The sequence below is a fragment of the Spermophilus citellus genome, assembly GCF_964194105.1.
Source record: "Spermophilus citellus genome assembly, contig: SCAFFOLD_408, whole genome shotgun sequence".
Lineage (NCBI taxonomy): Eukaryota > Metazoa > Chordata > Mammalia > Rodentia > Sciuridae > Spermophilus > Spermophilus citellus.
Window position 1 is genome coordinate 103,168 of NW_027673032.1, and position 25,954 is coordinate 129,121.

Below are 25,954 nucleotides of genomic sequence, written 5' to 3' on the forward strand. Positions count from 1 at the left end.
CAGATTGGTCCTTTGTATGCCTTCTTTTGAGAAAAGTTCAATTTATACCTATAGCTTATTTTTAATTGTTGTTTATTGTTTTGTTTGTTTTCATTTTCACAATTGAGTGTTTGGAGCTCCTTATATATTTTTGATATTAAGCCATTGTAAAAAGTTATAGTTTTCACATATTTTCTCTGTGCCTTTTCTCTTTTGATTGTTTTCTTTACTGTGCACAAGATTTTAATTTTATATAATACTATTTCTCTATTGTTGCATTTATTGCTTGTGTTTTGAAATATTATTTAAAAATTAGTTGTTCATTCTAATATCCTGAAACATTTTTTTTCTGATTTTGTTTATTGGTTGCAGAGTATGTGTCCAGAAAAACTTACTAATGAGACTGTCTTCTCCCACGGCCCCCCATATTACTTTTTTCAAAGATTAATGGACTGTAGATGTGTAGGATGACTATTTGGCTATTCTGCTCCAATAGTGAAAGTTCATATTTTTAAGTCAATACCATATTTTCCTTTGGATAGCATACAGAAAAGAAATGACTACAAAAGAAGAAGAGCAAGAGTGAAAGAGCTACAGAAGCTTCACTTTTGATTAACAGTCTTTCTATAATTGAAACTTTAGCTGCATTCTTCTCGTGTTCATGTGATAATGTCAAACTCAGGACAAACTGTAGGCATTCTACATATTTTTGAAATGGAATCCAGGAAATCCCATTTTCTCACGGATTCTACACAATCCAGGACCACTTTGAAAATTTTGTGTCTGAACCATTATTGATGGACACAGTGAACAATAACATGGAAAAAGAAGAATTGTAGAATGTAATGGAAAGAAAATAAACATGGCATATGTTATGTGACTAAATATATTCATAAAATTTCAAGAAATACCCTCCAATGTGACTGCATAGCATAGATACTGCTGGTAGTGAAAGTGGAATCAGTAATTGCATGAAAGTCAATGTAAGGAGGAAGGGAAGATGGCGGCGATGGGAGTACATCACCCCAGTGCGCCGCGTCACTGTGCGGGAGAAAGATGAGGTGAAACGGCTGAAGGCTACCTTGTTGGGAATTTCCAGTGAAATTGAGGTGCTCCAGAATCTAGAGGACGGATTTCCATCGCGTGGGATTCAGCTGCGGGGGCTCGGTTGCGGGCGATTTCTCCGCACGGAGGGTAGCAGAGCCTGGTCGGCAGACCGCCCCGCGGATGGAGTCTGGGGCGCGCGCTGGGTAGCGGCGAGGTACCGGAGCGGGAGTACAGCGATGCGGATTCTGGGGGCTCCTGCCAGTGGTGCAATGGCCATGCTTAGTGCTGAGTTACGGCTTTGAGACAGAGGAGAGAAGCGGTCCAGTCCGATTCTCGACACCGGTAGGACCCCGGAAGAGGACAGCAGCCGCCATCTTGGAGAACTGATGTAATCATCCCTGTTTTCTACTGATCTCAGCTCATTCAACTATGGAACAGGTGATTTCAGGCTGGTATTTGTCTGCGTCTAGCAGACAGATCGCTCAGGCTCGGGACTGGAGAACCTGAGGAGAATACTCCTCTGGGCTCGCTCCTGGAAAGGCGTGCGCCGGGCTTTGAGCGGCCGGATTCTGGTTCCCCGGGCTGCTTTGCCCAGGGCTGGGGAACCTGCGGGGACTGCATGCTGAGGCCAGCTCCAAGTGGAACGTGCGCTGAGGGGCGGCTGGGCTCTGACTCCCGGAACAGTTTTGGTCCGGGGCTGGGGAGCCCACGTAGACTGCGTCTTTGACCCTGCTCCTAGCGGACCGTGCACCAAGCTGGGAGAGTTTGGAGTGGCGGGGCTCGGGCTCCCGGGGCTGCTTTGGCCTGGGGCTGGGGAACCCGCAGGGGTCGCTCTGTGGAGCCTGCTCCTAGCAGAGCGTGGCCGGGAACGGAGAGGCCGGGTTCTGGCTCCCGAAGCTGCTTTGGCCCAGGGCTGGGGAACCTGCGGGGACTGCTTCTCGGTCCGGGTCCTGCTGGGTGCTGTGGGGGCCTGAGGGGTAGAGTGGAGCTGCCACCTGTGCCCAGAGCAGGCCAAGTGACCCACCGGGCGTGGTATCACGACACCCCAACTGCAGCTGGGGCCGAGGAGAGTAGCCGCCCACGCCTGGAAAAGGACCAGCGACCCAACGGCGCGGTAGTCAAGTCACCCCATTTGGAGTGGGGGCTGTGCAGAGCCACCGTCTGAGCCTGCAAGGTAGGCAGACCTGCGACCCACTGGCAGGACAGGCCCGGCAGCCTGCCAGTGTGGTGGACAAGTAGCATCGAGGCAGTCACGTCACACTGGTTGGAGTGGGGGTGGAGCAGAGCCACCGCCCGCGTCCAGAAAAGGCCCAGCGACCCATTGGAGAGGCAGTCAGGTACCCCCACTGGGAGTGGGGGCTGAGCAGAACTGCCGCCCAAGCCCGCAAGGTAGGCAGAACTGTGACCCACCGGCGGAACAGGCTTAGAGGCCGACCAGCGTGGTAGACACGTCACACCAATTGGAGTAGGGGCGGAGCAGAGCTGCCACCCACATCCGGATCAGGACCAATAACCCAAGGGCATGGTAGTTATGTCACCACAATTGGAGTGGGGGCAGAGCAGAGCCGCCACCCGCGCCCGCAGGGTGGGCAGACCTGCGACCAACCAGTGTGGTTGATAGATCACCCTAATTAGAGGAGGAGCACAGCCACTACCCGGCCTGCAAGAGAGATCTCCCAACTATACAAGAGCAATATAAATAAATAGGGGGAAAATTTCAAAAACACAATAGTTTCACCAAGCAGAAAGAAATGCGAGCAGTATGAAAAGACAAGGAAAGAAAGGACCACAAGCAATGCAGGTCAACTCAACTTTAGAAGAGGTAATAGCTGCAACAGATGGAATGTCAGATAAAGAGTTCAGGATATACATGCTTCAGATGATCTGGAGTCTCAAGGAAGACATGAGACAGCAAAATCAGACAATGAAAGATCACTTTGACAAGGAACTACATAAACAAATCCAGGAAGCAAAAGATCAATTTCACAGGGAGATAGAGGTAATAAAAAACAAACAAATAGAAATCCTAGAAATGCAGGAAGCAATAAACCAACTTAAAACCTCAATTGACAATACTACCAGCAGAGTAGATCACTTAGAAGATAGAACATCAGACAATCAAGACAAAGTATTTCAACTTGAAAAGAACATAGACAGCTCAGCAAGTCTGCTAAGAAACCATGAGCAGAACATCCAAGAAATATGGGATAACATTAAAAGACCAAACTTAAGAGTCATTGGGATACAGGAAGGCACAGAGCTCCAAACCAAAGGAATAAACAATCTGTTCAATGAAATAATACGAGAAAACTTCCCAGACTTGAAGAATGAAACAGAATCCCAAATCCTAGAAGCCTACAGGATGCCAAAAGTGCAAAATCATAAGAGATCCACACCTAGACACATTATAATGAAAATGCCCAACATACAGAATAAGGAGAGAATTTTAAAAGCTACAAGAGAAAGGAAGCAGATTACATTTAGGGGTAAACCAATCAGGATAACAGCTGATCTCTCAACACAGACTCTGAAAGCTAGAACATCCTAGAATAACATATTTCAAACACTGAAAGAAAATGGGTTCCAACCAAGAATCGTGTATCTGGCGAAATTAAGCTTCAGGATGGAAGATGAAATTAAAACCTTCCACGATAAACAAAAGTTAAAAGAATTCGCAACTAGAAAACCATCTATTCAAAAAATCCTTGGCAAAACATTACAGGAAGAGGAAATCGAAAATAACATTGAAAACCAACAGTGGGAGGTAGGACAGTAAAGGGGGGAAAGTAATCAAAGAGGAAAACAAATCAGGTTTAGTAACATTAATAATCAAATATGGCTGGAGGAACAAACCATATCTCAATAATAACCATAAATGTTAATGACTTAAACTCACCAATTAAGAGACACAGGCTAGTTGAATGGATCACAAAACAAGACCCAACAATATGCTGCCTACAGGAGACACATTTGATAGGAAAAGATATACATAGACTGAAGGTGAAAGGTTGGGAAAAACCATTCCACTCATATGGACTGCGGAAACAAGCAGGAGTGTCCATACTCATATCAAATAAAATAGATTTCAAGCCAAAGTTAATCAAAAGGGATAAAGAGGGACACTGCATACTGCTCAAGGGAACCATACACCAACAAGACATAACAATCATAAATATATATGCTCCAAACAATGGTGCAGCTATGTTCATCAAACAAACTCTTCTCAAGTTCAAGAGTCTAATAGACCACCATACAATAATCATGGGAGACTTCAACACACCTCTCTCACCACTGGACAGATCTTCCAAACAAAAGTTAAATAAGGAAACTATAGAACTCAATAACACAATTAACAACCTAGACTTAATTTACATATATAGAATATACCACCCAACATCAAGCAGTTACACTTTTTTTCTCAGCAGCACATGGATCCTTCTCAAAAATAGATCATATATTATGTCACAGGGCAACTCTTAGACCATATAAAGGAGTAGAGATAATACCATGCATCTTATCTGATCATAATGGAATGAAACTGAAAATCAACGATAAAAGAAGGAAGGAAAAATCATGCATTACTTGGAGAATGAACAATAGGTTACTGAATGATCAATGGGTTATAGAAGACATTAAGGAGGAAATTAAAAACTTCTTAGAGTTAAATGAAAACACAGACACAACATATCGGAATCTATGGGACACATTGAAAGCAGTTCTAAGAGGAAAATTCATTGCTTGGAGCTCATTCCTTAAAAAAAGAAAAAACCAACAAATAAATGATCTCATTCTTCATCTCAAAATCCTAGAAAAAGAAGAGCAAAACAACAGAAAAAGAAGTAGAAGGCAAAAAATAATTAAAATCAGAGCTGAAATTAATGAAATCGAAACAAAAGAAACAATTGAAAAAATTGACAAAACTAAAAGTTGGTTCTTTGAAAAAATAAATGAAGTCGACAGACCCTTAGCCATGCTAAGGAAGAGAAGAAGAGAGAGAACCCAAATTACTAGCATACGGGATAAAAAAGGCAATATCACAACAGACACTTCAGAAATACAGAAGATAATCAGAAATTATTTTGAATCCTTATACTCTAATAAAATAGAAGATAGTGAAGGCATCGATACATTTCTTAAGTCATATGATCTGCCCAGATTGAGTCAGGAGGATATAGATAACCTAAACAGACCAATATCAATTGAGGAAATAGAAGAAACCATCAAAAGACTACCAACTAAGAAAAGCCCAGGACCGGATGGGTATACAGCAGTTTTACAAAACCTTTAAAGAGGAACTAACATCAGTACTTTTCAAGCTATTTCAGGAAATAGAAAAAGAGGGAGAACTTCCAAATACATTCTACGAGGCCAACATCACCCTGATACCTAAACCAGACAAAGATACTTCAAAGAAAGAAAACTACAGACCTATATCTCTAATGAACCTAGATGCAAAAATCCTCAATAAAATTCTGGCGAATCGGATTCAAAAACATATCAAAAAAATTATACACCATGATCAAGTAGGATTCATCCCTGGGATGCAAGGCTGGTTCAATATAGGGAAATCAATAAATGTTATTCACCACATCAATAGACTTAAAAATAAGAACCATATGATCATCTTGATAGATGCAGAAAAAGCATTTGACAAAGTACAGCATCCCTTTATGTTCAAAACTCTAGAAAAATTAGGGATAACAGGATCATACCTCAACATTGTAAAAGCAATCTACGATAAGCCACAGGCCACCATCATTCTGAATGGAGAAAAATTGGAGGCATTCCCTCTAAGATCTGGTACAAGACAGGGATGCCCTCTCTCACCACTTCTGTTCAACATAGTCCTCGAAACACTGGCCAGAGCAATTAGACAGACGAAAGAAATTAAAGGCATAAAAATAGGAAAAGAAGAACTTAAATTATCACTATTTGCAGATGATATGATTCTATACCTATTAGACCCAAAAGGGTCTACAAAGAAACTATTAGAGCTAATAAATGAATTCAGCAAAATGTCAGGATATAAAATCAACACGCATAAATCAAATGCATTCCTGTATATCAGCAACAAATCCTCTGAAACGAAAATGAGGACAACTACTCCATTCACAATATCCCCTCAAAAAATAAAATACTTGGGAATCAACCTAACAAAAGAGGTGAAAGACCTATACAATGAAAACTACAGAACCCTAAAGAGAGATATAGAAGAAGATCTCAGAAGATGGAAAAATATACCCTGTTCATGGATAGGCAGAACTAACATCATCAAAATGGCGATATTACCAAAAGTTCTCTATAAGTTCAATGCTATGCCAATCAAAATCCCAACAGCATTTCTTGTAGAAATAGATAAAACAATCATGAAATTCATATGGAATAATAAAAGACCCAGAATAGCAAAAACAATGCTAAGCAGGAAGTGTGAATCAGGCGGTATAGCGATACCAGACTTCAAACTATACTACAGAGCAATAGTAACAAAAACAGCATGGTACTGGTACCAAAACAGGCGGGTGGACCAATGGTACAGAATAGAGGACACAGTAACCAATCAACAAAACTACAACTATCTTATATTTGATAAAGTGGCTAAAAGCATGCAATGGAGGAAGGATAGCATCTTCAACAAATGGTGCTGGGAAAACTGGAAATCCATTTGCATCAAAATGAAACTGAATCCCTTCTCTCGCTATGCACAAAACTTAACTCAAAATGGATCAAGGAGCTTGATATTAAATCAGAGACACGGCGTCTGATTGAAGAAAAAGTTGGCTATGATCTACATACTGTGGGGTCAGGCTCCAAATTCCTCAATAGGACACCCATAGCACAAGAGTTAACAACTAGAATCAACAAATGGGACTTACTCAAACTAAAAAGTTTTTTCTCAGCAAAAGAAACAATAAGAGAGATAAACAGGGAGCCTACATCCTGGCAACAAATCTTTACTCCACACACTTCAGATAGAGCCCTAATATGCAGAGTATACAAAGAATTCAAAAAATTAGACAATAAGATAACAAATAACCCAATCAATAAATGGGCCAAGGACCTGAACAGACACTTCTCAGAGGAGGACATACAATCAATCTATAAGTACATGAAAAAATGCTCACCATTGCTAGCAGTCAGAGAAATGCAAATCAAAACCACCCTAAGATACCATCTCACTCCAGTAAGATTGGCAGCCATTATGAAGTCCAACAACAACAAGTGCTGGAGAGGATGCGGGGAAAAGGGTACACTTGTTCATTGTTGGTTGGACTGCAAATTGGTGCAGCCAATTTGGAAAGCAGTATGGAGATTTCTTGGAAAGCTGGGAATGGAACCACCATTTGACCCAGCTATTCCCCTTCTCGGTCTATTCCCTAAAGACCTAATAAGAGCATGCTACAGGGACACTGCTACATCGATGTTCATAGCAGCACAATTCACGATAGCAATATTGTGGAACCAACCTAGATGCCCTTCAATAGATAAATGGATAAAAAAATGTGGCATTTATACACAATGGAGTATTACTCTGCTTTAAAAAATGACAGAATCATAGAATTTGGAGGGAAATGGATGGCATTAGAGCAGATTATGCTATGTGAAGCTAGCCAATCCTTAAAAAACAAATGCCAAATGACTGCTTTGATATAAGGGGAGTAACCAAGGTCAGGGTAGGGATGAAGAGCTTGAGAAGAAGATTAACATTAAACAGGGATGAGAGGTGGGAGGGAAAGGGAGTGAGAAGGGAAATCACATGGAAATGGAAGGTGATCCTCAGGGTTATACAAAATTACATATAAGAGGAAAGGAGGGGTAAGAGAAAAATAATACAAGTGGAAGAAATGATTTACATTAGAGGGGGTAGAGAGAGAAAAGGGGAGGGGAGGGGAGGGGAGGGGAGGGGAAGGGGGATAGTAGAGAATAGGATAGACAGCAGAATACATCAGTCACTAGAATGGCAATATGTAAATCAATGGAAGTGTAACTGATGTGATACAGCAATCTGTATACGGGGTAAAAATGGGAGTTCATAACCCACTTGAATCAAACTGTGAAATATGATATATTAAGAACTATGTAATGTTTTGAACAACCAACAATAAAAAAAAAAGAAAGTCAATGTAAGATTTGGAACAATGTAATAATGGTGATTATTTCTCTGCCTTGATTTTAAACACTAGGATTGTGTTGTCTTGGGAATTATGCACAGTTGACCAATTCATTCTTCAACAATATTTTCTTCACATGTAAAATTTTTCTTGATCTTATGTCTGTATATTCAAAACTTTTAAACATTTTTTTTTTTCATTTTCTTTACATAGAACAAAATAATAAGGATGGAATCATTATTCTGTTAAGAAATATCTACCTTCCTTGTTAATGGAGTTACTATTATGTTCATGTGAAACACTTTATTTGGAACAGGAAAGACTGAGATTGACATTCTACACACTTTAGCAATTATTTTTTTTACTCTTTGCTTCATTTTATTGAAAAATCTTCCAATTTTCAAACATCTTCTTATATCATGAAAATGCTCCCATGTGCCTAGTAGAATTGCATTTACTAATCATACATTTTGTGTTTTTCTAAACTTTTATATTAAATTAATTTTGGAAATAATAACAATATTACCTCCCAAATCACCAAAAATACTCTTTTTAAAATAGGTGCACAGAGTTCTACCTACACCAACCTGTGCAGGACATAAGCTCACAGTACATGTGGATCCAACCTTCTACCTGTGGGGCAGACATTCACCAGAGCCTAGCCTCTGGAACCGTACTGCCCCTTTCTACCAGCAGACTACTTTGGGAGGCCAGGCCCAGCACAGACAACCCATACCAGCCCATGCAGGACCCAGGCTCCCAATAGGCCCCAGTCCATCCCTCACCAGCAGGCATCTGCCAGAGCCCAGCCTCCAACCAGCAGACTATACCACAGAAGCTCAGGCCTAGGCCAGATCCATCCAAATTTCACAGGACTCAGGTCCAGGGTAAATACAAGTTCACCCTTCCCACCTGGTAGCCTAAGCCTAACCCACTTCCATCTAGGGACACTGCAGTCATCAACATAGCCTTCCCCACACAGTAGTCCCTAACTTCCTGACAAGAGGCAGGGCCTAGAAACAGCTGCATCTCAGAGTAGGCATCCCAGAGGGATGTGAGGCCTATCTTTTCATCCCCATCTCTGTAAGACATTGCTTCCATCTTGGGGCACTTTAACTATTATTGTGAGCTACCTTGACAACTGCCACCACCATCTTTAGATGCAGTAGTATACATTGAGGGACACCAGCAGGGTCTGGAAGCCAAAATCAAGGTGAGTTATAGACAATCTGCACAGGTACTACAAGAATGTAAGAAATCAACTATAATATTGCAGATCCACACTGTAAGAAAGGAAGACAAAGACAACATGGAAAAACAATGGAGGAAAGTGCCCCAAACAAACCAGGATACTATAATAACAGAACCCATAGACAGCAAAGTTGATTAAATGTCAGAGAAGGAGGTCAGAAGGTTCAGAATTAAACTGATCTGTGAAATAAAGAATGACCTAAATGAGCAAATACAGACAAAAACTGTGAAATAAAGAATGAACTAAATTAGCAAATACAGGCAAAAACTGATCACTCCAACAAATACAGGTCTGGCACAGGACTGCCCCTGTGCATAAAAAATTACTGAGAGAGAGAGAGAGAGAGAGAGAGAGAGACAGACAGACAGACAGACTGACTGACTCTGGGGGAAAAAGTCAGAAATCCTTGAAATGAAGGATATAATAAAACAAATAAAAAACTCAACAGAGAGCCTAACCAACAGACTAGATCACTTGGAAGAAAGAACGTCAGATAACGCAGACAAAGTATACAATCTGGAAAATAAAGTTGATCACACACTAAAGATAGTAAGAACAGAACATCCAAGAAATCTGGGACAGCATCAAAAGAACAAATTTAAGAGTTATTGAGACAGGGGAAGGCACCGAGTATCAAACCAAATGAATGCATCATCTCTTCAATGAGATAATATTCATAAAATTTCCAATGCATGAGGAACAAATAGAAAAACCAAATACAAGAGACTTATAGGACACCAAATGTACAAAATTACAACAGATCTACACCAAGGCACAATATAATGAAAATGATTAACATACAGAATAAGGATAGGATCTTAAAAGCCCAAGAGAGAGGAATCAGATCACATATAGGGGAAGACCGATTTGTATCTCAGCAGATTTTTCAACCCAGACACCACAGCCAGGAGATTGTGGAACAACATATACAAAGCTCTAAAAGAAAATGGATGCCAACAAAGAATCTTACATTCAGCAAAACTAAGCTTTAGATTTAATGATGAAATAAAAACCTTCCATGATAAACAAAAGTTTAAAGAATTTACAATTAGAAAGCCTGCACACTTTCAGCCCCATCAGAACATCCTCAGCAAAATATTCCACAATGAGAAAATTAAAAACAATGGTGAAAATTAGCAGAGGGAATGATTACACTAAAGGAAAATCTAATCAGAGGAGAAGCCAAGTCACATTAAATGCCAAAAATAAACAAAAGTGGCTGGGAATACAAATCAAGTCTCAATAATAATCCTGAATGTTAATGGCCTAAAATCACCAATCAACAGACATAGTCTAGCAGATTATATTTTTTTTAAAAAAAGACCCAAAAATATGCTACCTCCAAGAGGCTCCTCTCATAAGAAAAGACATACAGAGTGAAGGTGAAGGGGTGAGAAAAATCATACCACTCACATGCACTGTGGGAGCAAGCAGGGGTTTCCATTCTCATATCAAATAAAGTAGACTTCAAACTAAAGTCAATCAAAAAGAATAAAGAAGGACACTATATACTGCTCAAGGGAACCATACACCAACCAACAAAGCTTAACAATTACAAGTATATAGATCCCAAACAATGGAGCATTTACATTAATCAAACAAACTCTTCTCAAATTCAATAGTCAAATAGAACACAACACAATAATTTTGGGTGACTTTAATACACCTCTTTCATCACTAGATATATCTTCCAAACAAAAGTTGAACAAAGAAACTATAGAGCTCAATAATACAACCAATAACTTAGACTTAACTGACATATATAGAATATTTCATCCTTCAAGAGAATACACTTTCTTCTCAGCAATACATGGATCCTTCTCTAAAATAGATGATATACTATGCCAAAAAGCAAATACTAGCAAATATATTAAAAAAAACTAGAGATACTGCCCTGAATTCTATCAGATCATAATGGGATGAAATTAGAAATCAATAAGAAAAAAAGAAATAAAATCCACTCCAATACCTAGAGACTAAATAATGTACTACTGAATGAACAATGTATTGCAGAAAGTCAACAAATAAATTACTTAACATTATATCTCAAAGCCCTACAAAAAGTAGAACAAATCAACATCCAAAGCAGTAGAAGACAGGAAATATTAAAATTGGACATGAAATCAATGTAATTGAAACAAAAGAAACAATTGAAAAACTTGACAGAACAAAAACCTTGTTCTTTGAAAAAATAAATAAAATTGACAGACCCTTAGCCATGCTAACAAAAAGAAGGAGAGAAAACTCAAATCACATACATGATGAAAAAGGAAATATCACAATAGTCACTACAGAAATAAGAAAATAATTAGAAATTATTTGAAAATGTATACTCCAATAAAATAGAAAATATCAAAGGCATTGACAAATTTCTAGAGTCATATAATTTGCCTAAATTGAATCAGGATGATATACACAATTTAACCAGATCAATTTCAAGTAAAAAAAAAAAAAAAGATGTCATCAAAAGTCCACCAACCGGGCAGGGGATGTGGCTCAAGTGGTAGCGCGCTCGCCTGGCGTGTGTGCGGCCCGGGTTCGATCCTCAGCACCACATACAAACAAAGATGTTGTGTCCGCCGAGAACTAAGAAAAAATAAATAAATATTAAAAATTCTCTCTCTCTCTCTCTCTCTCTCTCTCTCTCTCTCTCTCTCTCTCTCTCTCTCTCTCTCTGTCCCCCACTCTCTCTTAAAAAAAAAAAAAATTCCACCAACCATGAAAAGCCCAGGTCTGGATGGATAAACAGTTGAGTTCTATAAGACCTTTAAGGAAGAGCTAATACCAATACTCTTTAATTTATTTCAGGAAATAGAAAAAGAGGGAGCACTTCCAAACTCATTCTATGAGGCCAATGTGACCCTGATTCTAAAACCAGGCAAAGTCACATCAGAAAAAGAAAACTTCAGACCAATATCTGTAATGAACATAGAATGCAAAAATTCTCGAAAAAATTCTGGCAAATACTATACAAAACATATCAAAAATATCCTGCACCATGATCAAATGGGATTCATCCCAGAGCTACAAGATTGTTTAAATATACAGAAATCAATAAAAGTAAGTCACATCAATAGACTTAAAGATAAGAATCATATGATTGTCTCAATAGATTCAGAAAATTCATTTGACAAAATACAGCACCACGTTCTGTTCAAAACACTAGAAAAACTAGGGATAACAGAAACATATCTCAACATCATAAAGGCTATCTATGCTAAGCCCCAGGCCAACATCATTCTAGATGGAGAAAAAAATGAAGAAATTCACTCTAAAAACTGGAACAAGACAGGGATGCCCTCTTTAACCACATCTATTCAACATAGTTTTTGGAACACTGGCCACAGCAATGAAACAGATGAAAGAAATTAAAGGGCTACACATAAGAAAAGAAGAATTTGGCACTATTTCCAGATGATATGATTCCTTACCTGGAAGACCCAAAAAGTTCCAACAGAAAACTTTAGAACTTCTAAATGAATTCAGCAAAGTAGCAGGATAAAAAAAAATCAACACCCATAAATCAAAGGCATTTCTGTATATCTGTGTCATATCCTCAGAAAGGGAAACAAGGAAAACTACTCCAAGCCTCAAAATAAATAAATAAATTCAATTAATAAAATAAAATACTTAGAAATCAACTTAATAAAAGAGGTGAAATATCTATGAATTTCACAGAAATTCAATGAAATTTATGCAAACATTATTCTCTAGTGTGAGCACTTTGTAAGCTTGTTGAAAACTTATGGAAGTAAATACCATGCCCTACTGTACCTTTTGATTACTAACACCCTGCAGAGTTGCTACAGGTGTAAGCCCTCCATTATCAGTGTTTCTTCACAAACCACTATCTGTATAAAAAGGGTTACTCTGAAAATAGAATAATTTGTTGAAACAGGAGCCTTTAGACATGAGGTAACAGGCAGTTTAAAAAAAAAAAGAATTTGGAGTCATCATCGGTAGAGAAGACTTGCAGACTCCAGGTGTTACCAGACCCAAGTCCAGGCACCTCATCACTGGAAAACCAGTAGTCAGGAGATGTGAATTAGTGGGAAAGAAATCAGGTTTACTGAAGGTCCAGCACACTTGGGGATTGTGGGGCTGTCATCTTCATAGTGCCCTCTTGGGGATCTCAGGGACACAAAGGGTTTTTTATAAAGACAGAAAGGTGGGACTGTGAGGTACTAGGAGGGAAGGTTTCTCTTAGCAGGATTTTTGTCATCCAGGGTGTGTCTCCTTTTCTTCATTTTTGAATGGACCATCACAATGGAGCTTGACTTTCTGGGGCTAGTACCTGTACTTCCTTTAAATAGACAAATTTATTTCTGCATGTAAAAAGTCACAGAAATTTACTTGCTTTGTGTTGATATATAACTAAAGACTAAGAAGAGGCATGCCACATTTGATTTTATCTGAGGATCACCAGATGTTCTGGGTTTTTTAAAGGTGGTTATTTAATTAGAGTGCCATGTGAGGGACAGATAAGCCTACTAGAGTGCAGGCGGTCATTGTTTGCGGTGATGGTAAGATCATCGATGTCTGCCCTTCCCTTCCCAGGCTGACTGCTCAGCTAGAACCTTCCATCAAATACTCACTCTCCCTTCTTCTTCCTCCCTTTCTTCTTCTGGGAGAGAGATGCTAGTCTACATAGTAGAAAAACAAAACAAAAAATTACAATAAAGATTGTCCTGAGTTTATGAAATGTATCATTTTGTTATCTTCCATTTGCAAATCACAGAAAATCCAATTAAAACAGGTTTAGACAAACAAGAAGGAATAATATTTTGTATAGCTGAAGTATTCAGGGGAAGAGTGGACTGCAGATCCAGTAGCATCTAGGGACTCATCAGGGTACAATTTCTCTTCACTTTCATTTTTGCCTTCTGCTGTGCGTGTCCCATGGTCAGACAGGCTCTTCCCTCATGGAAGCAGCTCCAGCCTCATGTCACTCTGGGTTTAGAGCCAGAAGAACAGAACTTTCCTCAGGGAGTTATCCAGGCCTAGATGTGTTCTAATCTTATCCTGAGCAGAAGTGGAGGGGGCCTGGGTCTTCTGGACTCAGTCCTTCTTAGGCACTTATCTGCAGAAATGGCAATGAACACAGTGGCAAGGTGACCAGCAAGTCCACTGCAGTACTCATGGACACGGGGGAGACTGTCACTGCCAGTCTGGGAAGCAGCAGGTGAGAGGAGGAGGTGCTGTGTTCAACTGATGGCAGGTTTTTCATATGTCTCCAGGAAACCATTTCAGGGCTTTAGACTGATAGCACTGGGGAGAACAGAAACTTGGTGAAGCCTCTTACAGACCTTCAGGTGGATGAGCAGACCCAGCACAAAACCTACTCCTGCTGTGAACTTCACCTTCCATTAGATTTGTGCATGGCAGTGCCACTCTTCAAGGCCACTGAGCTTATTTTCTGTGGGCTCTGAGGTCACATGGCCATTCCCCTAAACACACCTCTGGTTGGAATTGTGTGGCTGACTCACTACCTTTCTCCTCCTCAATACCCATGATGCATTATGAACAGAGGATTTGCAAATGTGAAAATATGTGCAGACACCATGGAGAGCAGTGTGAAGGTTCTTTGGAAGAATAAAAATAGAACAACCATATGGCCCAGAAAGACCTCTTTTGTGTACATTTAAAATAAATGAAATCAGCATGTGGAAGAGATATCTGTACTCATGGGTTTGCTGCAACACCCTTCACAATAGGAAGGGACATAATCCATCTTAATTTCCTGTGGGTGAATGGATGGATGGATAAGCAAATTGGCAGGTGGCCTGTGGAATATTATTCAACCCAAAAAGGAAGGAGATGCCAGCACTTTCAGTAACTTGAGTGATCCTAGAGGACACTGTGCTGAATTACATAAGCCAGGCACAGAGAAATCTGGCACAAGCTCACTTACATGGGCAATCTAAAAATGTAAACTTACAGAGGCTGAGAATAAAGGGTGGTCAACAGGGGTGAGGGTGAAAAATAGGTGTTGGTCAAAGCTACATGGGCACATGTATGCCAGGTGAGTGAGACCTAGAGATCTGCACCCTAAGTGCATGTAGTTAAGAATGTGGTCTTTTGCCCTTTAAAACCTGTTCAGAGGACAGCTCTCTGGTTAAGTATTTTTGCATTACAAAGCAAAGCTCACAGGGGAGCATGAGGAAATGGCAGGAGGACTTGTGGCCCCAGGGTGTTCCAGGTGTGTGTAGTGGCCAGCCCACTGAGGTGCCATCAGATAGAAGGAATTATTTGTTTTTATTGTGCCTCCTACTAAGAAAGGGGTCATGAAGTGGCAGTGAAGGTGGCTTCTCCAGGGGCCAGGAGGCATCTCTTCCATCTGAGCTCCTAAGTGGTCTCAGCTGCTCAGGCTGAACCCTTTCCACCTGCCCGCACCCTCCTCACTGCCTGCATCTGTGGGAGATGTGCTGCATGTGCACATCGATCTTTGGCCAAGGGGCAAGGACTGGGAATGTAGCCCTGCCCTGCTCTTCAGTCCACAATGGAATTTGAAGGAGGGTCCCGGGACTGGCTGCTGCCCTCCTCTTCTTCTCTGCTTTTCTGCTCTGTTCTACTTGTTTTTATCATAAATAGATTAGTAACAAATCCCCTGGTTTTTTGGGTGTGTGTGTGTGTGTGTGTATGATAGGATGGCCTTAGGCCTGAGCCTAAGCAACTCCATTTTAAAAAACCTGCAGTTTCACCAGGCACACCCACAGATCCCTCCAGTATGGCCTCAAACAATTTCTTTCCCTTACCCTGATAAAAAGAGTGAAGCCCCTGGCAGGCTGTCCTCATCTGATAAGAAGGAAAGGTGAGAAGATCAGGGTGGAGACCCAAAAACCAGATGTTTCTGACCACAGGGCGAATGATGTCACTGAGAAATCTGGTGGTAGCTGATAAGGATTGAAAGGGAGGTTAAAAAAAAAAAAACCAAATTTAGTATAAGTGATAAAGCAAAGGAACCGGGATTCAGCCAGCCAAAAACTGAAATCCCAGTGTCAATGGAGACCATCGGGATGTCTGGACTTTCCCCCTGTCTGGAGGTAACAAGGCTCTTTTTCCTTCCCAGTGAGTTGCTGCCAGACACAGCTAGTGGGGCGGGAGCAATATATCCCTGCTCAGAAATGACAACACCATCCCACAGCACAGCACCACTGGGGACTTGTGAAGCTATAATGAGGCACCTCTGCCCCTCAGTTGAGGGTGTTTCTAGTCGAAGTGCAGTGGGAAGTTTGAACTCCACCCAAATCTATCAGTGATGAGCTTGCATTGAGAAAGCTGGACTTCCTCCTTCATTGGGTGAAAATGGAATGTGCCTCTCACCTCCCAAAGGAGTGGTACCGATATGACCAATGAAAATAGAGGAAGTTGGTGCCTGCATCTTCATGATGGAGTGTTAACCCTCTGTTTTCTTCTAGAAGTTGCAAGGTTTCTATTCTAATTCCCAAGTTTTTGGTTCATTTAGACTTGACTTTTGTGCAGGGTTAGAGGCAGGGGTCTAGTTTCATTCTTCTACATATGCACATCCAGTTTTCCCAGCACCATTTATTCACGTGGACACAGAGGAATGGGCATGAGGGCTCACTGAAAGAGGAGTCCTCAGAACATGAGGTCCAGAGACAGCCCAGCTTCTGGAAACACAGGCTGTACCTATAGCTTCAGGTGGGCACTGTACAGTGAGCCGGGAAGGATGGAGAGAGCAAACCTGTCACTGAGGGGCTTTCATGGCTCCTTATCCTGAAGAGCAAATCATGTATGAATTTTTGCAGAAAACCCTTATGTGTATGGTCAATATTATTATGTGCTGAGGCATCACCAAGAATGAATGGGCATGTGAGAACAGAAAAGAATGGAGTCAGATTCCCTACATCACTTCATACACACACACACACACACACACACACACACACACACCCTCAAAATATATCACAGAACTCAATACAAAATTAAAATTACAGACTCCTAAAAAATAGGAATACGTTATTTTGGCCTTACATTTAGAAGTGGTTACTAATTTAAGGCACTAGCTATGCAATGAAAGAAGTAATAAGTAAATTAAACTTTATTGAAAATTATAGGTTTTGAGCATCAAAGAATGCACTCAAAATGAATTGACAACTCACAGAATGGAAGAAAATATTTGCAAATCATAGGTTATAACTCAGAACTGATTGTCACCCCAAATATAGAAAGAACTGTTACAACTAAACAACAAAGAAAATTCAATAAAAAAAGTATCCAAAGACTTGAATATGCACTTCTCTAAAGATCATTATTTTTGATAAGTAGTCATAATTTATCATTAAGAAATTGCAAATCAAAGTCATAACAAGAGAACACTTTATGAGTAGAAGGATGGCTACAATCAATGACATGGACAATAGCATATGTTCTCAGGGACAAGGATACACTGTGACCTGGTGAAGAAATGTAAAAATGTGCCTGCTTTCTAGCACAGTCTGGAAACTCCTTCCATGTTAAACACAGACTTACTAAATGACCCAGCAATACCACTCCTAGGTGTACATCCAAGAGAAACAAAGTTATATGAGTATTCACAGCAGCATTATTCAAATAGCCAAAAAGTACAAGTGACTAAGTCAACAAACAAAATAGTTTAATAAATAAGGCATATCCATCTAATGGAATGTTGTTCTGCAATAGAAAGGAATGGAGTACTGATGACATGCTATGACATGAATGAACCTTGAAAATATTATGCCAACTCAAAGAAGCCAGTCACAAAAAGACAGGGTCTCACTAAGTTTCTTAAGGCACTGATGTTATCCTTGATGAAGGAAGGGTCACTTGGCACTTTGTCCCCCATGCAGAAAGCCACACACCTCTACAGGCACAGTTAGAAACATGCTTACTGAAAAGTTCCTGAGAGAAGCCAGATTTCACAGCATGCTTTGCATGGTCCTCCCCCAAGTTCCTTGATGCCATAATTCCTTTCAACACCTGTTTCTCTACTAGGTCCTCCAGACAGAAGGCAGCATCTTCTGGAATATTCCTTGTCATGCTATGCCATTAACCTGCCCAGACTTTTCCATTCCTGCCTTCCTCTGGACCTCAACAGAGAGCCACTTTCAAGGTTGCTCAGGGCAGAGCACACTACTCTCAGGGAGCACGCCCTGCAGCCTCAGAAGATGCTCTCCTTAGAGGCATGGGATAATGGAAGAAAGGGGACTCAGGAAAAAGTACATCATGTAATTTATATCAGAGAATTTTTCTATGGATATATAAAATATATTCATATTTTGAATAGAGGTTTACATGTTCCAAAGGAATTGTCATTTCTTCTTTCCAGGAATCTGTCACTTTAAAACTCTAACAATAGGAGGACACGTTTGTCATATTTTTGACCTTCATAAAGTTGTATGTTGAAAAAAAAAAGTTGCATGTTGTCCTCTGACCCAATATTAATATAGCTAATGCCATAATATAATGACTCATTCAACCAAAATTTCAGGCAACGATTTATGAACAGCATGCCATCACCAACCAAGCCCTCCCAAATGAATCCTCAAATGGACACCTCACCAGGCTGGATATCTCGGGATGTGGAACCATCTAAAACACCTATTGAAATTAGGTCACCTGCCATCCTTACTGAGAACCCACCTGTCTGTTTTCCTTTAGACTCACAGCTCCCTCACTGGTACCCCTGAGTTGTTTATTTTCCATTTTACATGTTTGATTGTGGTTAAAATATATATCACATGAAATTTGCTATGTTAACTATTTTAAAAAAAATATTTTTTTTAGTTGTAGATAGACATAATACCTTTATTTTTTATATATGTGGTGCTGAGGCTTGAACCCAAGACCTCACATGTTCTAGTGAGTGCTCTATCACTGAGTTACAAACCCAGCCCTCATTGTTTTTTAACATACAATCCTTTTACTCAATATGAATACTCTCTAATCCATAGCATATTTGAGGAATATTGATATCCCTGAGTGTATAAATTTAATTCATTTCAACAAAATTCTACCATACCCATTTCCTCTATTGTAGAAAATTAGATGCTCACCAAGTGCAAGGAAATATTTCAGGCCTTTGGTAAACCACTATAGAATCAAAGAATCCCTGTAATGAATGCAACATTAGAAAATAATTCAGGTCTAATTGTTATTGGTTATATATTTTTGGCTTGTATTTGTTTAATAATGGAGATATTCTCATTTTCTTTTAGATTATTGTTAGTGGTTATTAAAATATAATCATGAGCTGGGATTGTGGCTCAGTGGCAGAACTCCTGCCTAGCATGTGTGAGGCACTGGGTTTGATTCTCTGTACTACATATAAATAAGTGAATAAAGTAAAGGTCTATCAACAACTTAAAAAGTTTATAAATAAAACACTTAATCATATACCTATTAGTTTCATTCCTTTTTACTATATTTCTCCACATCAGTCATATAAAAAAGACTATTTCTTTAATTATGACAGTTCAAATATCAAGAAGAGGATTCTTCTTAGTCATGGGAATTTTGATTTTTATAATAACAGCCCAATTATTTAGGTAAAGTACATATAAGTATGTACTGTATATATTTTTGTGATGCTCCACGAGTGTTTCCTGGAGGAGGTGGAGGAAGAAAAGGTCCTCTTCTCATGAACCGACTCCTTGGATCCACAGAAAACAATGGACCTCTGATTGGAGGGTAAGATGAGAAAGAAAAGCCAGAGCCAGTTGCTTGGTTTTCAGCAGGGAGAGATGAATCAGGTACATTGGAATCACCTAGATCAACTTTGGTATCATTTCTACTAGATTCTATTTCTGAATATATAGGCCCATCCATTTTATCCAAAGGCAGCATAGTGGAACTTCTGAGTTCTGCTGATCCAGATGGTCTACCATATTTAGAATAACATCCATCTTGCCTTTGTAGAGGAAGATGTGGATCAGAATATGGTTGGCCTGGTGAAGAAATCATTATCCTATGGGCCTGTTCCCATGGATGTTCCAGGGGCCGTATGTCAGAAGGTGCTCTCTGAGGATAAGTTGACTTATCATAGTTTGATTCTCTTCTTTCATTGCTAGTTGGATGGTCCAGAGGATTCTCTGGGCCCCTTGAGCCTCTTTCTCCTCCTACTGGCACCAAAGTTGAGGGTATGAGTATAGCCTTCTTTTCCAAATGAAAAGGTCTTATTTCACATGAAGGTTGACCCAATGGTGAGGGACCATTTGGAGAATTCTTTTTGCCAAAGGCTGTATTTGAAGCATCAAGCACAGAAGGATTTTTTTCTACAAGTTTAAATTATATCTCTATTTCAGTTATTTTTTGTATATTGTGAGCATTTTTTCCTTAAATTATTGAGGTATCTTTCAGCACTCCTAGCTGCCAACTCATTACCATGAGCTTTTTTCTCATAGTAAATAATTTGCCCCTGATAAAAACAAATGGTTCTCTCCAATTCTTCTTCAAAATCTTTTGATCGCTTTCTATTGGTTTCCAGCAGTTTAATTGTATGGCTGATCTTTTCTTCCTCTTTGAAAAGTTTCTCTTATTGCTCTACCTGGTAATTTTTCTCTCCTATTGTCTTTGGAGTTTCATTACATTTTCTTGATATAATTCCATCACAACTTTAAGTTTCTGCTGAAGATTCTGATTCTCACTTTCAAACTGTGTATTTTCTGTTTGCAAAGATGCTTGTTCTGTCTTAAGATTTCTAATATGTTCTATTAGGTCTTCCTTCGTTTCAATTACTTCAGATAATAAAGTAAAAATTTGATTTCTTTCTCTTTCTAAGGTTTTAAAAGAGGCCTTTAGCTTCGCATCATAAACCAGTGTCTTCCAAGACCCTTTTGGCTGATCTTCTAAGTGAGCACTAATTTCTGATTAACTCTTCAATTCCAATTCCAAGCAACCATCATCTGTTAGGACTTTTTCAAGCATGGGAGCCAAATCTTTTATCTGCAGTAAGTGTTCAGTCAGAGAATTAATGTGATTTTATTTGTCTCCTAGAATTTGTTCTGCATGTACTTTAGAGTGTTCAAATATAATTTTCTGTTTAGTAAGACCATTCACTTTTTCTTTCCATACTTCAACTTCTTGTAAAAGCTGTTTATGACTTTCCTGAAGTCATTAAAATCCTCTTTTATTGCTACTGTAATTTGTTCTTTATTCATTTGAAATATTCTCAAGGTTGTTTTAGCTTCAGGTATTGGTGATTTAAGGGATTTTGATTCATCTTCTAGGGACTTAATCCTTTTTGATATATCCACCATCAATTTATCCTGTTGAGAATATTTAGTTTTCTCTTCTTTTAGCTCATTTTCTAGAAAGAGTATTAATCCTCAAGTTTAGATATGGACCTCTCCAGGATTTCATATATTGCCTCCAAGTTTTCTGTTTTTAGTGACTCCTTCACCAAAATGATAACCTTTAAAGGTGACTCTAAGCCTTCATACACTTTTGAACAAGGCTAACATTTTCAAGTAATTGACATTTTTCTTGAATTAGTCCAAAAAGTTTTAGAGCAAGTTTTTTTTTATCTTCTCATGTAATGCCTGCTTCTCACAGACTGATAACTTCTCAACAAAAACAAGAGAACAACAAAAAATCCAATAGCTGTACATATCACCAACTCCCATGGACAGCCATAAGGACTAGGGTGTGTTTCCATGTCTTCAGTCAAGGTAGACCACAACCCTACTTACTTCTTCCAGGACCACCCCCAAGTATGGCTGAGAGACAGCTGTTGCCTCTCCATCATGCTAAGGCTACTTTGGCTATTCCCTCCACAACCATACAATCCCCAGCCATGCCAAAATATGCTGTGAACACTCAGGCCTTTGGTCAGGAGAAAACCTGCACCAGGCAATGGAGCAGACCATTTTGTACCAGTGAGTGGCGGGGAGGGGCTGTGGGTGTGGGCATGGGCATCCCTGGTCATGGGATCTCAGGGGCCTAGCACACTTACACTGCCTGTCAGGAAAGTCTTGGTACCTCTACTATGCTATAAATTCTGAACCAGTGAAGGTTCAAGACAGTCCAAATCAAGCCAGAGAGAAGTCCTCTCCAGGTCACACGCCCATTGATTTGGTTTAGGCCAGGCTAAGGTAGAACTTATTATGTGCCATTCTATATAGTCATAATATCACCCAGTTTAATGTAACTAAAATTCTACAGCTCTGTAAATGTTTTAAAGAGTTAGTACACCATATATTTATATTTACACCACTTGCCTTTTTGTTTTAATTACTCATTCCTTCCCCTCCCCTCCTGTTCCCTCTCTTTATCCTTCTTTCCTTTCTTCTTTTTCCCTTTCCTTTTCTTTCAGTGTTGGGGGTTAAACTTCAGGGCCATGTACATGCTGGACAAGCTCTCTACCACTGAGCTACTTCTTTAGCCTTGTTGACAATTTCTACAGAAGTCATCTGAATTATTCCATAGAAAAACTCTTGTGTTAGACATTTGAAAAATAATTTGAGAAGAGTTGCAAACTTGGGAATAAATCAGTTTTGATAAGTTCTTTTAAAATAGTATATGATATGAAATGTTTCTAAAAATAAATTGAGTTGGTTTTCATGTCATTTTTTGTAGACAACTATTTATTTAAGAGTCTTTGAAATCTTTTTTTCAGATGTTCTTTTCACTTCTCACAGGATATAAACACTTCTAAGAAAGCTGGTCATTATAAATATATATCAAAAAGAAGGATAAGATAAATGAGATCCTGCCTCAAACAAAACAAAATAAAATGTTGTGTGGGATTCTCACACAGACAGGAGACACCAGGGTATTCAACAGGAAGCAGTGTTTATTTGTGTGCATCTAGCCTCAGTGGATTCTTATCTGAAGGCTGAACATTTAGTGTAGAAAGTGATCTCTTATATATTCTAGTTAGTTTCCTTTTACATACTATCTTTGTCTTCATATGAGGTAATAGACATTCCTGATTGGACATTCAATTTCTATACTACAAAGTAGCAAGAATGTTCAAGATTGATTTCTGGAGGGCTCACAATGATACAGATGGCATCATGTTCTTTTTCTTTTCTTCTGAGATATCTCTACCATAAAATGTAGCTCAGTGGTAAAGCATCCCTGGTGTCTATTCCCAGTACCAAACCAAAGCAAACCAAATAAATGCATATGCACTTAATTTAGGGCAGAGAGTTTAGCATTATAATGAGTTATACTGAGCAAAGTTTACTCTAGGTCACTTAGAAGAGCAGCTGTGTATCTTTGACTGGTTTAAGGCCTTTTCTAAAGAGCAGATTCTGAAACAAAGAAACAACTTCAAGTGAAGTTAGCCGTGAGCAACTCTCTGCCTGCAATCACAAGTGTTCCTAAGTTCCTACCTGTCAGCTGAACACTTTGTAGGCCATTTCCTAGTGGGGAGAAAAGTCTGAAGGTGGAGAAAACTTGAATTCTTGGGTGATTCCCTTCTTATTTGGCTATTCTAATCAACTTTCTGTCAGTACCTCCAGTATCTAACATGCAGAGAGGTTTAATAGCCTCCAAATCTGGATCTTTGAGAACTGATCCTGGCCCTCACCTCACTCCACATTCCTTGGTTGTTTTCTGAAGCACCTCAATACCCGGGTTTTGGAGGATTTCACTTCCTTCCACCTCTATGGCCTCAAGTTCACTGAAATTCTATACAATTTCAGCACATTGTAGTACCTGAAATTGGGAAGGAGTTTCTCCAGGCAGGAGATTCAGCCTTTCTAGCAAGCTACCTTGACCTTGAACCTACATAAGGCAGTCCCTTTAGGGCTACCCAGTAGACCACATTTGGGCTATTACTTTTGGGGTTGAGTGTTAGCAATTGTTGCCAGAAAGGCATTTCTCCCTTGTTCCCAGGATCACCCTCGCTGAGATAGTACTTACTATTTGATGGAGGATGAAGGCTATCTAGGTGCCCGCCACTCACTTTTCTCACCTCCTTTGCCAACTGGTATCAGAATCAGCTTTCTCTCACACAGCCCATTGCCCAAGGCCCCAATGACCCAGGAGGCTTTAGAGGCTAGTTCTGTAGGAGGGGTGAAGTCATTCTGCATTCTGCAAAGAGACACCTCTGTTCTTAGAGGCTGTAGTGATAGGAATCACCTGCATATTTTCTTCTAGACCATCTTAACAGTGGGGTTGTGAGGGATGCAGTCAGGAGTTCCTTTAAATCAGCTGTCAATTATGGCTAGAGATAGAACCAGGAGCCTGTAGTCTTGGGCTAGAGAGAAGAAAGCATATTGGTTCCTTCTATACAATTTCAGCACAACTTTTTATTTCTCTGATTGTACCCGATGTAACAACGCACTATATGTGCATTCATATATGTACCTAGGTTAATGATATCCATCTTATTCCACCATCTTTACTCTCCACATGCTCCCTTTCATCCCTCCCTCCCCTTTTCCCCATCATAGTTCCTCCATTCCACCCCCCCCCATTATGGATCAGCATTCAGTTATCAGAGAGAACACTCAGCCTTTGGTTTTTGTTGTTGTTTGGAATTGGATTACTTCACTTAGCATAATGTTCTCCAGCTCCATCCATTTACCTACAAATGCCATAATTTTATTCTCTTTTAAAGCTGAGTAATATTCCATTGTAATATTCCATACATACCACAGTTTCATTATCATTTCATCTATTGAAGGGCATCTACGATGCTTCCACAGCTTAGTCATTGTAAATTGAGCTGCTATAAACATTGGCAGCATTACTAAGCCATAATCCCAGCCCACATTAACCATTTTTAAGTGCAAATAGAATTCAAAGTGCTCAGTACATTCACTATCACCACCATCTATTGCTAGACTTCATCTTCATAACAGAAACTCTGCACCCATGAAATATTGCCACCCCATTGCCCATCATCCAGTCCCCTGCTTTCTGTGGGTTTGATGTCTCTACATATATCATCTAAGCAGAATTTCATAGTAAGTGTCCTTTTGTGATTGTGTGACTAAACACAATGCGGGATGAATTATATTCCATTGTGTGGATGGACAACATGTTTATCCATTCCTCCATCAATGGATGCTTACATTGCTTCCACTCTTCAGTTTTGGGGAACTCCTACTTGGCATTTCTGGAAGCTTGAGCAGTAGAGGAGGTGGAGAATCTACAGGAAATGAGCTGTGGTTGGGATCTCATGGGTCCATTAATTCCACCTTGATGTAATCTGTAGGCAAGAGGAGACATGAGCTGATCCAGGTGAGGGCACCTGCAATTAGCAAAGATGCTACAGGTAAGGCCAGAACAACCTCTTGACTCTAAAGAAAGAGAGAAAATTATGAAACTCAAAGACAGACTTGACAAGAGGGCCTACACCTAAGGAAAGATGAAGTTGCACCACACAAAGAACACTAAGAAGAAATGAATGTGAATGAAGGATGAGCAAAGCTCAGGTACACCCTTCTTCCCAACATCACAGGTTGCACTTGCCAACCTTTGTTGATCAGTTGGTAAGAAGAAGGCTTAGTGTCTACTAGGTTTGAGCACTCCAATTCCAAGATCACTGTTACCTGCTCCATTTAACAGAAGGATACCATTTTACAGACTTTCCTTTTAAGGACTTAGAAGTTCCCTGAGTACAAGAGCTAAG

At 39.7% G+C, this 25,954-nt stretch overlaps 1 pseudogene across 1 annotated transcript; it reads right to left on the reverse strand.

Annotated features, from left to right (window-relative positions):
- Positions 1-19,908: 19,908 nt before the first annotated feature.
- LOC308640223 (melanoma inhibitory activity protein 2-like) lies at positions 19,909-24,407 on the reverse strand (annotated as a pseudogene). Its single transcript has 2 exons — positions 24,281-24,407; positions 19,909-21,893 (listed from the first exon to the last, which is right to left on the reverse strand). The product of its transcript is annotated as a melanoma inhibitory activity protein 2-like (transcript).
- Positions 24,408-25,954: the final 1,547 nt, after the last annotated feature.